This window comes from Alligator mississippiensis, chromosome 3 (genome assembly GCF_030867095.1).
Source record: "Alligator mississippiensis isolate rAllMis1 chromosome 3, rAllMis1, whole genome shotgun sequence".
Taxonomy (NCBI): domain Eukaryota; kingdom Metazoa; phylum Chordata; order Crocodylia; family Alligatoridae; genus Alligator; species Alligator mississippiensis.
Window position 1 is genome coordinate 260,512,992 of NC_081826.1, and position 14,384 is coordinate 260,527,375.

At 39.5% G+C, this 14,384-nt stretch overlaps 1 long non-coding RNA gene across 2 annotated transcripts; it reads right to left on the reverse strand.

Annotated features, from left to right (window-relative positions):
• Positions 1–652: 652 nt before the first annotated feature.
• On the reverse strand, positions 653–11,763 carry LOC109285243 (uncharacterized). Of its 2 annotated transcripts, none has more exons than XR_009461119.1 (6): positions 11,402–11,763; positions 9,036–9,078; positions 6,495–6,745; positions 4,768–4,891; positions 2,764–4,645; positions 653–738 (listed from the first exon to the last, which is right to left on the reverse strand). It is a non-coding gene; the product is annotated as an uncharacterized LOC109285243 (long non-coding RNA). The 2 variants fall into 2 exon arrangements; XR_009461120.1 differs by having other exon boundaries at positions 11,398–11,763.
• Positions 11,764–14,384: the final 2,621 nt, after the last annotated feature.

Consider the following 14,384-nt stretch of genomic DNA (forward strand, 5'->3'; position numbering starts at 1 on the left):
GAATCGAATCGGTGACTGAAGCTTTACACAGCCCTACTAAATAGGCCATATGCTGGATCTCAGCCTGGAACAGACCAGACCACAAACAAAATGGCTCTGCTTTCTTCTGTCATCACTATCCACTGGAACTTTTGTGTAAAAGCAAGTCGGTGTAAAAAGCGAAATCATTACAGAGCTAGACTTGGAGGGATTAGCATTTTGTATTTTGTACTCAGTTGGTAGCCCAGATGTTTGTTTTCAGTCTGACAAAGTAGTGACGGGTGAATGAATCCATTCTTGCTGCCCTTTATTGTTGTACTCCAATATTCCTAACGCATGACTTAAACTCCACTGTAAGGCTTCCTTTTCCTTCTCCTTATCACTCTTAGGTCCTGCCAGAGGGAACATCAGCCCAGGTGACTTTTGGACTGGACAGTAGTCACTTTGGAATTTAAAGTTATAGATTTTACTGTGAACAACATTGCATTGTTTACATCAAAAGTAGACATTTTAATTTAGTGGGAGGCAGGGTGTAGGAGAGACTCTGAGAGATGCTGGGCCCCACAAACAAATCTTTGGAAATGTGGAAGAAAGCAGGTGGGTCTGAGAGGATTTCAAGGAAGGAAGATGTCGGTCTGTGGGGAAAGTCACAATCATGGAGAAGAATAAAATGTTATCATTATTACCAGTGGAATCCCTCCTCATGCAGTGGAAGAATCAGAAAGGGCAGAACCAAGGAAAAGGTTTGGGGTCATGTTCCTGTGGGAAGAGAGACAAAGATTCAGGGCAATTTTGAACTGCATTTCCTAAGGTTTAATTATTCACAGAATTCGTGAATGCTTTCGTTTCCTAGACTTCCTTACTTTGGCTCCATTTCAGCTTTAGTAGTAATGTTTGTGTGTGAAATATGGAAATTCTTCAGGTTATAAACATCAGGAAAAGAAGGTTTATAACAGAAATGTTGAGACCAGCTGAAGTGCCATGGTGCAGAGATCTATTCTGGTGCATAGTGTTTATATGGCCTATTATAAGAAATATTTCCCATTAAAACTCTTGTTTATGGAAGACCCACCTGTTCTGGGTCTCAGGCACTGAGGATGGCTGTCAGCAGAACTGCGGATTAGAACAAACTAGTTCTTCTAATGCCATTTAAGCAGAACAGTTTAGAGTGCAGCAGTGCTGTGTCTTTTAAGTAGCAGGACATCTGCTCTTTCATGGAACAAGTTATCTTAATGACAAAAGTATTTGTAGTATCACAGGAGCTATTGAAAGACATGGCAGTAGTGTAACTTTGAAACAAAATGACATGTGGTTGTATCTGTACAACCATGGAGGCCTTTTTAAAACAAACAGTTGCATTTTGGCAGTGATGCACTTCTCCATGATGTCAGATGTGGTAAAAAAAACAACACATTATCAATTTGCCTTGACAGGTTTATGTGTTTTAATTTTGGGGGTATGGCAGGGAGAAAAAGGAGCTCTTTCATTTGAGCTTTTCAAAGGGTAAAAAAATCTTGTGGTTAACAGCTTAGACAAGAATCATAAGATCTGGACTCTAACCCCAGCTCTGCCACTTGATGTGTGATTTTTGAACAAGTCACTAACTCTCTCTGTACCCCAATCCCATGATCTCCAATATTAGAAAGATGATGATTCCTTTGTGTTTCCTCTTTGTTTGGATCACACAAGCTTTGGAGCAGGAACTACCTTTTTATTAAATGTCTGCAAAGTACTTATTGCACTTTAACTCCAAAGTTCCTTTGTAATACAAAAAAAAAAATCAAAGTTTAAAAAACATGTAATGTAACATCACACACCAAAACAAGATCAGCAATAAAGTGTTCCTGGTCACGTGCCAATATTTGATGGTATGACATAGGAAGCATGACTGACAGAAACAGCTTGGTTACCCAGCATGAGAGCCAACCCACACAATTAAAATCTATTTCAGCACTGAGCCAAATGGAGCCATAGCTAGTGAGCGCTAAATATATAATTGACATGGTATGACTGGCCTCCAGGGGAAGAGTGATAGCTGCCCCTTTTTATAAACAAGTCATACAGCATGGCTTGACATCAAAACTACTGTTCTTCTCCTTCTTATTGGGAGGGATTGAAAGAGCAGGTACCCAGTGGAGACATGAGAAAAGATAAGTGAGACAAAGGCAGTTCAGCATAATGAAGTATACAAGGCTCCATTTCTAGAGGTTTGTGACCTCTGAGCACTAAAAGAATTGCTTTCTTCATGCTTTGTTCCCTTTTCCCAAGTAAAACTGTATAGTCATACTTTTTACTCTTAACCATTCAAACCTTTTAGTTCTGTAGCAGCCCTTGTGAACAGCAGACTTTATTCCTTGTTTGCAGAACAGCTTAAATGCTCTCCTTTGCTGACAGGGAGTGATTTAGGTGTAAAGCAAACTTATGCTTTTCCCCCCTTCCTCCAAGTGACTTGGGGTCAGGTTTTAGGGCTTCCTATGTAAATAACAAGCTGTTCTGCCAATTCACCCATGGCACTTTTGTAATCAGCTGCAAGTCTGGGCCAAGAGATACTCCGTAGTTCAGTAGGAGCTCGAGCTAAGTTATGACAAGATGGAAAAGGGACCATACTCCAGTATAGATGAGCTGGATGGGAAGTAATGAGGGTGGGGGAGGAAGGCTCTCACCCATTTACAAGAAACCTTAGCAGCATTTACTGGTACATTTCTGCAAACATGAAACACTATTACTAGTAGAAATGAGAACTCAGTTCGAAACTATGCACTTTGTATAGATCAAGCTTCTTACCCATTTAAAAAAAAGTTGACCTGCTACTCCTCAGCAAAGCCCCTCCATAGCTGTTTTTCACAGCATCTGTTCTCCACTCTATCCTGTTTTTACCATTAAACTTTTTCCTTTCTCTTCCTCGTTCTCTTTGCAGTATCTCCAAAGCAGAAGCGCTGTCTCATAATATCAGAGTAGAATGTTCAAACACACAACGTTGGAATGAATTACAAAAATACAAAAAAAGAAAACAAACCAAAATAAGTTATTCTGTTTGCAGTTTGTACATAAATAATTAAGCAGCAGAAATAATTTTTATCAACTATTCATTTCCACCTGATCTAGCAGTCCATGCATTTGTTTTATTAGATTCTATATTCCAAGACAGGAGTTGTTTGCTTACTGGCATTGTACATTGGAAGGTTGGCAGAGTATGTTGTTGCACAAACAGCTTGATTTCTTGTTCCTAGTACAGCATAGTTGCTGTTTAATCCAATCAGGATAAGTGAATTTCACTCTGCGGTTCCCTTTGGAGTTGTATGTGGATGTTCTAAAGCACATTATATCCAATTAGTGTTTGAATCCAAGTACAAAACTTTTTCTCAGAAGTTTTTCTATTAAATAAATTGCATGATTGCCCTTTACCAGTTGGAAGCACAATTAACATAGCAACACAATATGCTAGATTCTCAATTGCAGAGAGAACTTTTAAAGTTTTTTGGGGTTTTGAAAAAAAAAAAAAAAAAAAGGTCTAGGATTAGCAGATTACTGTTACCCCATAACAGTATTAGGTATGAAGTACTAAAAATGGACACCTAAAGTAGTCTCTTATATGCTTAGTCAAGTGGTCTGATTTTCAAGAGTGGCCCACATCAGTTCAGCATCATCAATTTAGTAATTGCTTGTGCTATTTTAACATTATTTTGTATTCATTAATTTTCAAGTAAATGAAATGTAGAGTTTTACATTATATGGTAGAATCACAGGGTACAAAGACAGAGGCCAGCCCCAAGCAACTTGGAGAGCTGTAGCATAATGAGGGGTAAGCAACCAGGGCAAGAACAGTAGGCACAGCTGTTGCCAATCCAGCTGCTGCCCCTCTTGCTGCTGTCACCCAGGATGCAGACCCTGGTGGTTACACTTCTGTTGCAAAGTGAAATGGAAAAGCCATTTGTCTGAACATAACTGTAACTTGCAGGTGAAACATAAAAAATGGTTAAAACAATTTAGCATGCTTGTTTATAGTTTACCAATGCTAACAGCTTGAAATGTCCATATTATTTCTAAATGGTCAGGAAAAATAGTCTGTCATCATTGGTAAGAAGACTTTTTGACACTATGATTGAATTTAAGGTACGTTACAGTTCTTCACTTTTGTCTCTTATCCACTGCTTCACTTCAATTACAATTAATTTCCAAAATTTACTTAACAAAACATCTGAACTTTATAAAGACCAGTGACATAATCTACAGAATAGCAAAGTATAGCAATCCAAAACAATTCCCATTTCATAAAGAAAGGGCAAACAATATATGCTACCTTTACAGTGATTGAAAGAAAAAAAAGGCCACAATAGTAAGAGCTATTTAATATTTAGGAAATCGCTGCAGTTGATGTCATCTTACATTGTTTGTGTCACTGATTGACAGAAATGAACATATCATCTTGGTTATGTTAAACTAACAGCAACAGACTAACAATCGGTCTGTTTATAATTCAAATAAGATGGTAGCAATGGTGGGAAATTTTTCAAGACTTCACCTAGTAGACAAGGCTAAGGGGTCTGGAAGCTGCTATGCTGCGGTGTTCAGCCCAGCTGCCTCTGGGAACAATTACTGCTGAGTTGGCCAGAATTTCCTGAGGCCTCTGGCTGAAGCGTAACTGTCAAATGCCCTTCCAACACACCTGAGGGCAAAAATCAAGACTGTAATTTGGACAATACAATCTGTGAAGGTTGAACCTTGCCTCTAATAGGGATTTTCTTAATACATTTCTGAGTTAAAACACTAGAACTTCAGGAGCCTTACCAAATCTGTAAGTTCAGTTTGAATAACAGCCATTCCACTTTCAGTCCCAGCTGCAATAGCCAAGATTTCTTAACAGCTCTGCTGAATGCTGCTGTACCTGTTCCTGTTTCCATGGAAATGGACACTGGCAAAAGCAGGATAAGAGCTTTAAAGTAATTATGAGTACAATTAGCATTTTACCTCTTAGGAAGATTTTTTTTTTTCTAGTTAACCAGTGTGACCAGCCAATTCAGACTCATCAATACAGCAATTAGTGTCTAAAGAGGCAATAGTAAACCTGATCAATGTGAATGTAACACAAAGGAAAGTGTTGTTAAAACTGTGAAACACGCAATCTCTGCAATCTGCTTTAATCTTTCTAATAATAAGAAGCTCATCTCCTTTTCTATGAATCTCTTTTCTAACTTCACCATTAACTTATTCAGTCAAGAGAAAGGGTACTCAAATTTAGAGAAGCTCCAATGACGGCTCAATAAAATTTGGGAAAAAAATGAAGTGGGGGAATAAGTTGTCATTAAATCAGTGAATCATTTTAATATCGTAAAAGGCTTAGTCTGTCTGTCTGTCTGCCTGTCACAACACTTTAGGGCAACTGCGTATGTGCCACCAACAGGGAAGGCAGTGCGGGCCGGGCTGCGTGGGCACAAGTTTAAGCCACAGCCAGGGAAGTTTGTGGCGGCAGTGAACATGCCCCAGGGGCTGCCTGAGCAGTGGGGTTTCCCCGCACCTCCCTGCCTGAGGATGGGGGGGGAATCATGGTGGCGGCGCCCCACTGCTGCCCTCCAGAATAGCCAGCAAGGATGGGGAGGCAGGGAGGGAAGGGGGCGGAAGCAGGCCAGGTGGATGCAGAGCGGCATGCGGGGGGGAGGGGGGGAGATAGAGTGGGGCTGGACCCTGAGTGGCAGTGAGGAGGGGTGGAGCGGGGCAAGACCTGGAGTGGCCAGGGGAGTAGAGTGAAGCCAGACCCAGAGCAGGTGGGGGGTGTAGAGTGGGGCCAGACCTGGAGCGGTGGGGTGGGGGGTAGAGCAGACCTGGACCTGAAGTCCACCCCCCCATTGTTCTTGATGGGCAATTTGCTAGTAAGATGATAGGGAGGAAAAGATATAGAAAGCTTCCCCAAGCAACTATGCTGGAAGGCTCAATCATTTTTAGAGCGATGTAGTTAGCTGTGTTAGTATGAAGTCAAGTAGAAGGCAGGTAGATTTGCCCCTTACAGACTAACCATAATGTATAGAATTTTGTATTTTTGGCTTGTCTATTCCTGCACTGTCCCTCTCCTCCCTCTCTCTCTCTCTCCTATTTCCTTTGTCTTCTATATTTTAATTTCTCTCTCTCCTTCTTATGCTCTGTTTTCTGCATGTCCTAACACAGCATCTGAAGTGAGCTTCAGCTCATGAAAACTTGTGAATTACATGCGCACGCGCGCACACACACACACACACACACACACACACACACACACACACTTTGACTAGTGTATAAGGGGCAAATCTAGCCTGCCTTCTACTAGTAATTTTCAAGTAATGCTATTTTCATTATTATATTCTAATTGTCCAATACATTTCATCTAGCAAACTTAATCCCCAATACTAGAGCCCCATGTAACAGCCTGTGGATCAAAGTTAAGGTAATCTGGACAATTCTTTTGCATTATTGAAAAATTAAAGGATTTATTTTCTGAAGACCCTTGGAAGATGGGGAACTCAGACAAATTAAAGTAAAAATACCTGTGAATTATGGATGCTCAATTATCTGACTCAGTACATATCATCTGACTTCTTAGATTTCTGAGCATTATTTGGTACTTTGTATGTTTGAAGCACAGTTGTCATGGAGTTCAGTTGCCATTCTGAGTGTTCAACATTTCTAACCAGACACTCGAAGTGCAGAACGCACACATTCAAAGCACAGCTCCCGTTGACTTCAGTTGTTGTTATGAGGGATCAGAATTTCTACAGACCAGTCTCAAGACAGGCACCTGGACAATGAAGGACACAACTGATGATCACTTGTGTAAATTTGTATTTCAAGTGACCCAATGTCATATGTGACAGAGTCAGGGATAGAATATTATTCTGATAAATTGGATTTGAGTGCCTTACCCATAAGATCACACTTTCCCTTCCTGCAGTCCCTCCACTAATTCACTATGTACAATAACTTCCAGCAACTGAGGCAAGGATAGACAGACTGCTTCCTTCACAACATAACCTCAATTCATTCTCATAGCAAGTCCTCCCATCCCTGAGTACTGATTGAGATGGGGGCTTTCTGTCATTATGAAGTGAATTATTGTACCACAGTAAATGCACTGAGGTTGCTCGCATTCCCACTGCTAGCCTTACTCTGGCCCAGATCAAATTGGAGCACCCACTACAAGGAAAATCTGCTTTGGCTTTATCCTTGTAGCTCTGGACTGAGGGAGGATGCTCTGTCACTTGGCAACAATGGTCTGTGAGCAATCTGGTCAGCAACAGTAGGAACAAAACAAGCTTGAGCTGGCTCAAGGAGAACAGATACTTCAGAGATTGAGTGCTAAATGCTAGAAAGTCTTCACTACGTGCAAACTGTCAAACTGACCACTGCATAAAGGTTCATATGTTGTCCAAATGTGGATGGATTTTCATAAGGATGGAGACAAATCGCATCAAATCCCTGCTCCAAAGCATGTGGATGTTAGAGGTTCCAACGATGATCAAATTTTTGTTTTAATTAAAACAATGCATTTTTTTTCCTGGTGTCATTCACAGAGATTGCTTAACTGTTCTGGCTGAATTCAACATGAGGTAGCATGGAAATTTTATCATAAACACCTACATTTTGGTAACCTTATAGGCAATTGAAAACAGGGTCTTGTGTGGTGAACAACTTGGGTAATACGTAGTTCAGAGGCAGTGCTTACCAGTCTCACCTATAATTTGACTACATGTAGTGTATAATTTGTAAATTTCTGTGTTGGAAGAGTTGATCAGAGTGCAAAGCAGTCAACATTTTTTTAAATTCACAATTTTGATTTACCGGTGTCTTTATTTGAATGTTCAATTTTTACCACCAATAGAATTGCAAATGTTTTGGATATTTTTCGTGAAAATATAATCTACATTTTTAGCCAATTCTAGGACTTGTAAGAACATGTTTATGAGATTTTTAGCTAACATCTTGATAGGAAAAAAGTTAAAATAGCAATAACAAATGGCTGCTAAGGTTATGCCATTCTCTTCTTTTTGATGGGTCTAGTCAGAATTAAGGTAAAGTAGTTACTAAAATGCATAAGGTATTGTTTTGTATGGATCAGATCCTTGGCTGAAGTACACTGGCAAAGATCCCCTAAAGAGCAATGAAGTTATGCTGATTTACATCAGCAGTGGGTGTAGCCAATTACTGTTAACAAAATATATTAACTTAGATGATCACTACATATATGAAATACCTGCTAATATAACATAAAACTTCTGTGGGGATGTTTTTACAGTATCTTCATTATAAACTTTCTGCAGGAGACATTGATAACTTGGCTTCAAAGCACATTATTCCAGTTTCATTATCATCATTATGTACTTGTATTGAACAAGTACTTAGAAGATACAGATCATAATTAGGGGGATTCACTTGCACTAGGTCCTGTACAAATACAACCCCCCCCCCCCAAAAAAAAAAAGAAGTAATGTAAGTATTAATTCTTGGCTAAAAAATTATAAATAAAGTTCATATGCAGGGACTGAATAGAAAAGCCAAAAAGTATCCTTTTATCCTCTAGAAGCAACTTTACAAGGTCAGTACTGGGACATATCCATGGGGTAGCATGTGCTGCTAGTCACGCACGTGCAATGTAATTGATCCATCCTATAGAACAGCTAAGTGACTTTCCCAGTTTTGCAAAGCTTAAGGAAAATATTAGTGAATAATTCTAAAGTGTTTTTTGGCTAGATGCAAATATAGATGTCTCACGCTAAAATGTGTCACTTATTTATTAGCAAAGATATGAAGGTAAACAGCAAATAATTTCAATCGCATGGTGCAATTTGAAGAAGTGTTGAAATGAAAAGTAAGATGGCACTGTTGGGTAGTAATTACAGGTGTCAACAGGAAGGCAAAAATTAAGACTTATAATGAACTATGATGTGACTTTTGGACCAAAGCAATTATTAAAAGTGGAAACATGAAAAGAGGCATCTCTGACCAGTAGCAGAGACAGAACAGAAGCAAAAGTCACCGTTTTACAAGCTATGTGAAAATGTATCTACATAAAAACCAAGGTGAAACTGTACCTGTTATTTGGATTTCCTAATAGACTCTCCCTTACTACTTCATCTGAAAAGCACATAAAAAAAATATCATTTAAATCCATGAAAATGTTGCCATCAATTTCTATAGAAGCTGAATTAGGCCATCAGTTTCCAAATGTTCAGCACAGGTATGAGGTTTCTAATCCTGAAGTTCAGATATTAAAATATGAGAACAGGTGTCAACATGGTTTTACAACACATTCTTTAAGTGTATTGAAACAGGACACCCACATTCTGTAGTGTAAATTGTCTACATTTAAAGCATCTAAATCAGAATGCCATGAAAAACTGAAACAGCTATGATGCTCAGACACTTCATGCTTCCAAATTCTATATTGCCAGCCATAAGAAATTGTCTGTGAACAGTTTTGTTAGTTTATGTTTGAAAGACAAAATCTAGGATATGGGATGAATTTTTAGCTGTTTGTAAAAACTATATTGAAATTACCATTAAGAAAGTATCCCTTTTGTTGTTACTACTACAGAAGTCTTTCCTACACATTAAGCATACACTACATACATATAATTAAACACACAGAGCACTTCCAGCCATGTGTTTAGATCTATGGCATAATGTAATAATTTAACCTTGTTAAATATATTAAGAATAGATTTGCTTTCCCCTCTATAATAAAGACCATCTCTTTCCATGATTGCTGATGAAATATGACCTCCTGCATAGGTCATCAGCAGTGGCAATTGAACCTGAAATCTGTGGATCTCATGACAACTGATAGCACCCAAACTAAAGGATTCTGCTCTATCAGGCTCATTATAACTCTCTCTATGGCCCAAACACAAACTAGAGGTGACCAGAAAGGCACACTGAGTGGGTGTTGATTACACCAAGTTGTTTAGGTAGAGAGATACCATGGCAGTTATTTCATATAAAATAAGAAAGTTTCATAACAAATACAAAATAATTACAATAATATTCAGTACCAGTAACTCCATTACTGAAACTTGCTCTGACCCAAGAGCTTTGTGTATCTCTTTTTCTCAAACCAACATGGCTACCAAATAGATCCCTGAAATATGGGAGATACCATATTTTAGCCGTTTGGAAAAGTAAACTTCATTGCTAAACAAGTAAAAAGGATTTTTTTTTCACCTCCCTGGCTGCCTCTGACATCGGACACCTCCAGGGAAGAAGACAGCCTAATCTGCCCATCACAGAGCAGTACTCTCACAAAAGTACTCTCAGATACCTAGGGGAATACACTTCCAGGCACTACCTGCCCTGTGCAAAATGGAGTTTATTTTCTACTTAGGAGGACTTCTACAATCTTTGAATCCTCCTCAACCTGAAGAAGGGTGTATGTGCCAGAAAGTTTGCAAAGAAAGGATTGTGTTATTACTATTTAGTTTGTCTAATAAAAGATATTGCCTCTGAGCTTTGTGTATCTCTCTCTCTCAGACCAACACAGCTACAAAATAGCCTACTCAGCAAAGGACTTGAACGCACTTACGTGTTTTGCTAAAACAGGCAGTGGAACTGCTGAAATGCTCTAGATTTGTCATGCTTTTCACAGCCACTTCATTTTGGCCCAGTGGATAGATAATAAAATGGTCACCACCAGAAAGTCAACACAATGATATTTGAGATACTCCATTTTTTCATACACAGTGCTCATATGTTGCCTCTAGTTTTTAACTGTTGGGAAATAATGACCCCTTGATTTTATTTTTTGGAATATTAGAAATGTTATTAATATACATGAGTGAGGATTGTGGTTACATGATCCTCTCACATGGAATGGGAAGTTCAGTATCAGATAGGTTATCTTTTCCTTTTTAAATATTACAGCTTTATGCTATGCTTGATATTATCTTCCAACTTACAAGATTAAACCACATGTAGCACTGAAGTCTAGTTTACCCACAAAAATATAGGAAGCAGCATTTCTTAGTGGTTATTATCCAAGTAGTGAGGCAAACTTGGTTGTATTTCTTGTTCTCAGAATGACTCACTGTGTCATTAGAGAAATTACTCTACCTCTCTAGATCTCATTTTTTCTTATCTGTAAAATAGAGGATATGCTGTCCACCTTTGTAAGGTGTTCCAAGATCAATGAACAGTTGCATGTAAATACACACAATTTTTTAAAGGTATCTGATTAAGCAAATTTCTATTGTATGATTTTTAACTCTCATAATTATGGGTCTTACTGAGTACAATGAGAGCTGCAGTGGTTCAGCATCTTCAAAACAAATCAAGGCCGGTTTTATTTAAATACCTACCAGTAGGCGCCATACTTTTAAAATTACATTCATAACATGTTACTGATAAACCCAGCTGCACACACAGGGATTGTACTTTGTGCTTTAGAAAAATAAAACTTACTTACACAGAAGAGAAATCCCTTCTTTTCTCACTGCCAGCAGAATAAGCATCATATTCACAAACCTAAAATAAAGCTTTAAGAGGCAGGGTCCACATGCCTTGATCACATCTCTTGCAATCTAAATTAAATAGGAATTTGGAAATGTTAATTTAAACTTCTCTCTATTCTGAATGTGATATATTTAGATATATTGAAGTCATTCACATGATAAAACTAATGACATAATAAAGGAAATATATTGTTCAAAGGTGTACTGTTGCTAATAATATCATGGAAGCTAACTGAAGGAAGTGTACAGAGAGCAAGCTTTCAAACATAGGAGGAACCATTTAAGGATTCCTAGCCTGAACTCATGCAATTATCCAATTATTGATAAGGCCACATGCCACAATTTAATTTAATTAGAAGTCAAGGTCAAAAACATACTCTCATGTTTTCTTCCAAGCCAAATTCTATCCTATTAAATCTACATAGGAAAATAACTTTAAGTCTTTATTTAGTTTGTAGTCTTGTTGATTTAGGCAGGTTTTTCTGACACAGACAATATTTTACAAATATAGTCAGTTTGATGCATATCACTAACCAAGCAACATTTTCCTGACAACAGTTACCTAACTTATCCAAATTATTAATTCTGGATCAGAACAGAGACAGTTAAATTTGATAAAGGGTTTAAGTACCTAAAATTAGGTACCGCACAAGGCCTTCACCTGTGGTGTGGAATACTGTACCTTGAATGAGATGCACATGGCCAAATACAAAAAAGGTAGGATTTAGGCAATTAAACCCAAATTTGCGACCTTGAAAATCCCTACTCAACTGTTGCTACTTCTGCTTATACTCCATAGGTGCTTTACTTGCTGTCCTTACATTTTTCCAGATGGTTAGAATTGCAGTGAAGCATGTGTCCCAAACTACTGAGTTGTTCAGCCCTTTTACAACTAAGGCACCAAGCTCATACCTAAGCCTGGCTGGGATTCAAAAACTAGGCTTTCCCCTGCCCAAGTCTCCTGAAGTATATGATCTGGGAGACACACTCTTAGATCACACCCAACACATACAGACCAGACTGGGTTTTTCACAAAATGCAGTTGCAACCACTTCTTTTTAAAACATGATAGGAAGAACTAGTAGTGGTTATGCCACTGCTCACCTTTTGTACAGTAGTCTAGTAATTAGGACACTTGCTTGGAAACTGGGACACTCAGGTTCAGAGGGAGTCCAAACCCACATGTTCCATGAGTTTCAGCTGGAGGCATGGGAAGTCCCTCCCACCTAGATGAACTCTTAGCCTGGTGGCTCAGGCATGCTCCTAGGAGGTGAAAGATATGGTCTTGAAGCCCTGTGGGCTATGAAAGGGACTGAACCTAAACCCACTTTCAGGGTAATGATTTAACAACTAAAAGGCTCTTATATGAATAGTGGGGATCACCACTGGCAGCTTTAAAAGAAAGTGTTAGCTGAAACTATGGTTGTGAAGATCCCAATCCTGCCAGAGTGTTTTAGGCAGTCTCAGAGAATGGCTCCTCAGGGGGCTGCTTTGTTTTAAAATCCTTATTCCTTATAGGAAATAGATGCTGAGTCCTTCGCAGCCCTGTGACCAAGTGAGGCAGTTCTGAGTATGTGCAGAAGTACAACTCTACGCACCCAGGGAACATTAAAATTAAAAAGGAGATGCTTTCAGGTTTAAATAGCAGATGAGCAGGAATTTTCAGATTCACAATTTTGAACTTAGGAACCTAAATTCTATCTAAATCCCATGTGAAGTATCTACCATGTTTCCTTGTTCCCAAATGTGTTCCCAAATAAGACATGCACTTTCTTTTTGGAAGGCAGAAAATAAAGATTTTTTCAGAGTCATGACTAACTACATGACATACAGGAAGTCCTGAAAAGGCAGTGTATCCAAGAAATGTGGCATCCGAGGACATAGTCTGGGGCAGGCAGCAGGAACTTCCTGGTGTGGCAGGCCCTATGTAACACAAGGCTAAGCCCTAAACCAGGGGTAGGCAACCCCTTGCACAAGTACTAGAGCATGGCATGCAAAGGCATTTTGCTTGGTACTCATGCCTCAGGGAAGGAGAAGGGGATGTGCTGACACAATGTGGATCAGGCCCCTTGCAACTCCTCTGCTGCCCACCCCTGGCATGCCAACTTCTTACAAGTTGAGGTTGTGGGTGTTTTTGGCATTCTGCCCAGAAACACTGCTGATCCCTCCCCTAGGCCCTTCAAGGGCAGCAGCAAGATTATTACTGCTTTACTTAAGTTCCTGAAAATAAAGTGTTGTTTCCACACCAGAGGCTACATTACAATACCACATGGAGCAACTTCTTTGCTTCTTCAGGCACAAGCTACACTCATTCACAAAATTAATTATAAAATAGACCTGGGCTCAAGACTGACAGCAACATTGTAGCACATCTACACAAGATGTGTACTGCAGTTGCCTAATTACCTCCACAGTAAATGTCTTGGCATCTACATGTGTGGCCCTATTAGGCTGCAGAAAACAAACTCTGCAGCAAGTCAGTACCTGTAAACAGAAGTACTATCTCACTGCAGAGTTTTTTCATGTGCAGTAATACATGTATAGACACTGACCTGGCTGGCTGGGGCACAAGGGTGCTTCAGTATGGGGGCTGGCTACTGGCTAGCCCTGCAATGGAGAACCCTCATGCTCCAGCCAGCCCCTCTGCAGCACATGGAGCCGGGTTGGAGAAGCCCTGGACCGGCTGGCTGACTCCCGCCCCTGCCCCACCCCCTCTGCTCAGCTGGGGCTGCTCTGATCCAATTCAACATGCTGCGGTTCTGGATGCACATTCCACTGTGCGCCCAGGAGCAATGAATTCCAGCACAATGTGTGCTGGAGTTTATTTCTGTGAATTAATTTAATGTGTAGACACGCCCTGCATGAATCAAATTATTTACATTTGATGCAGCCCCTCAACCTTTCCTGTTATTAAACTAAGTACATAACCAACTATAA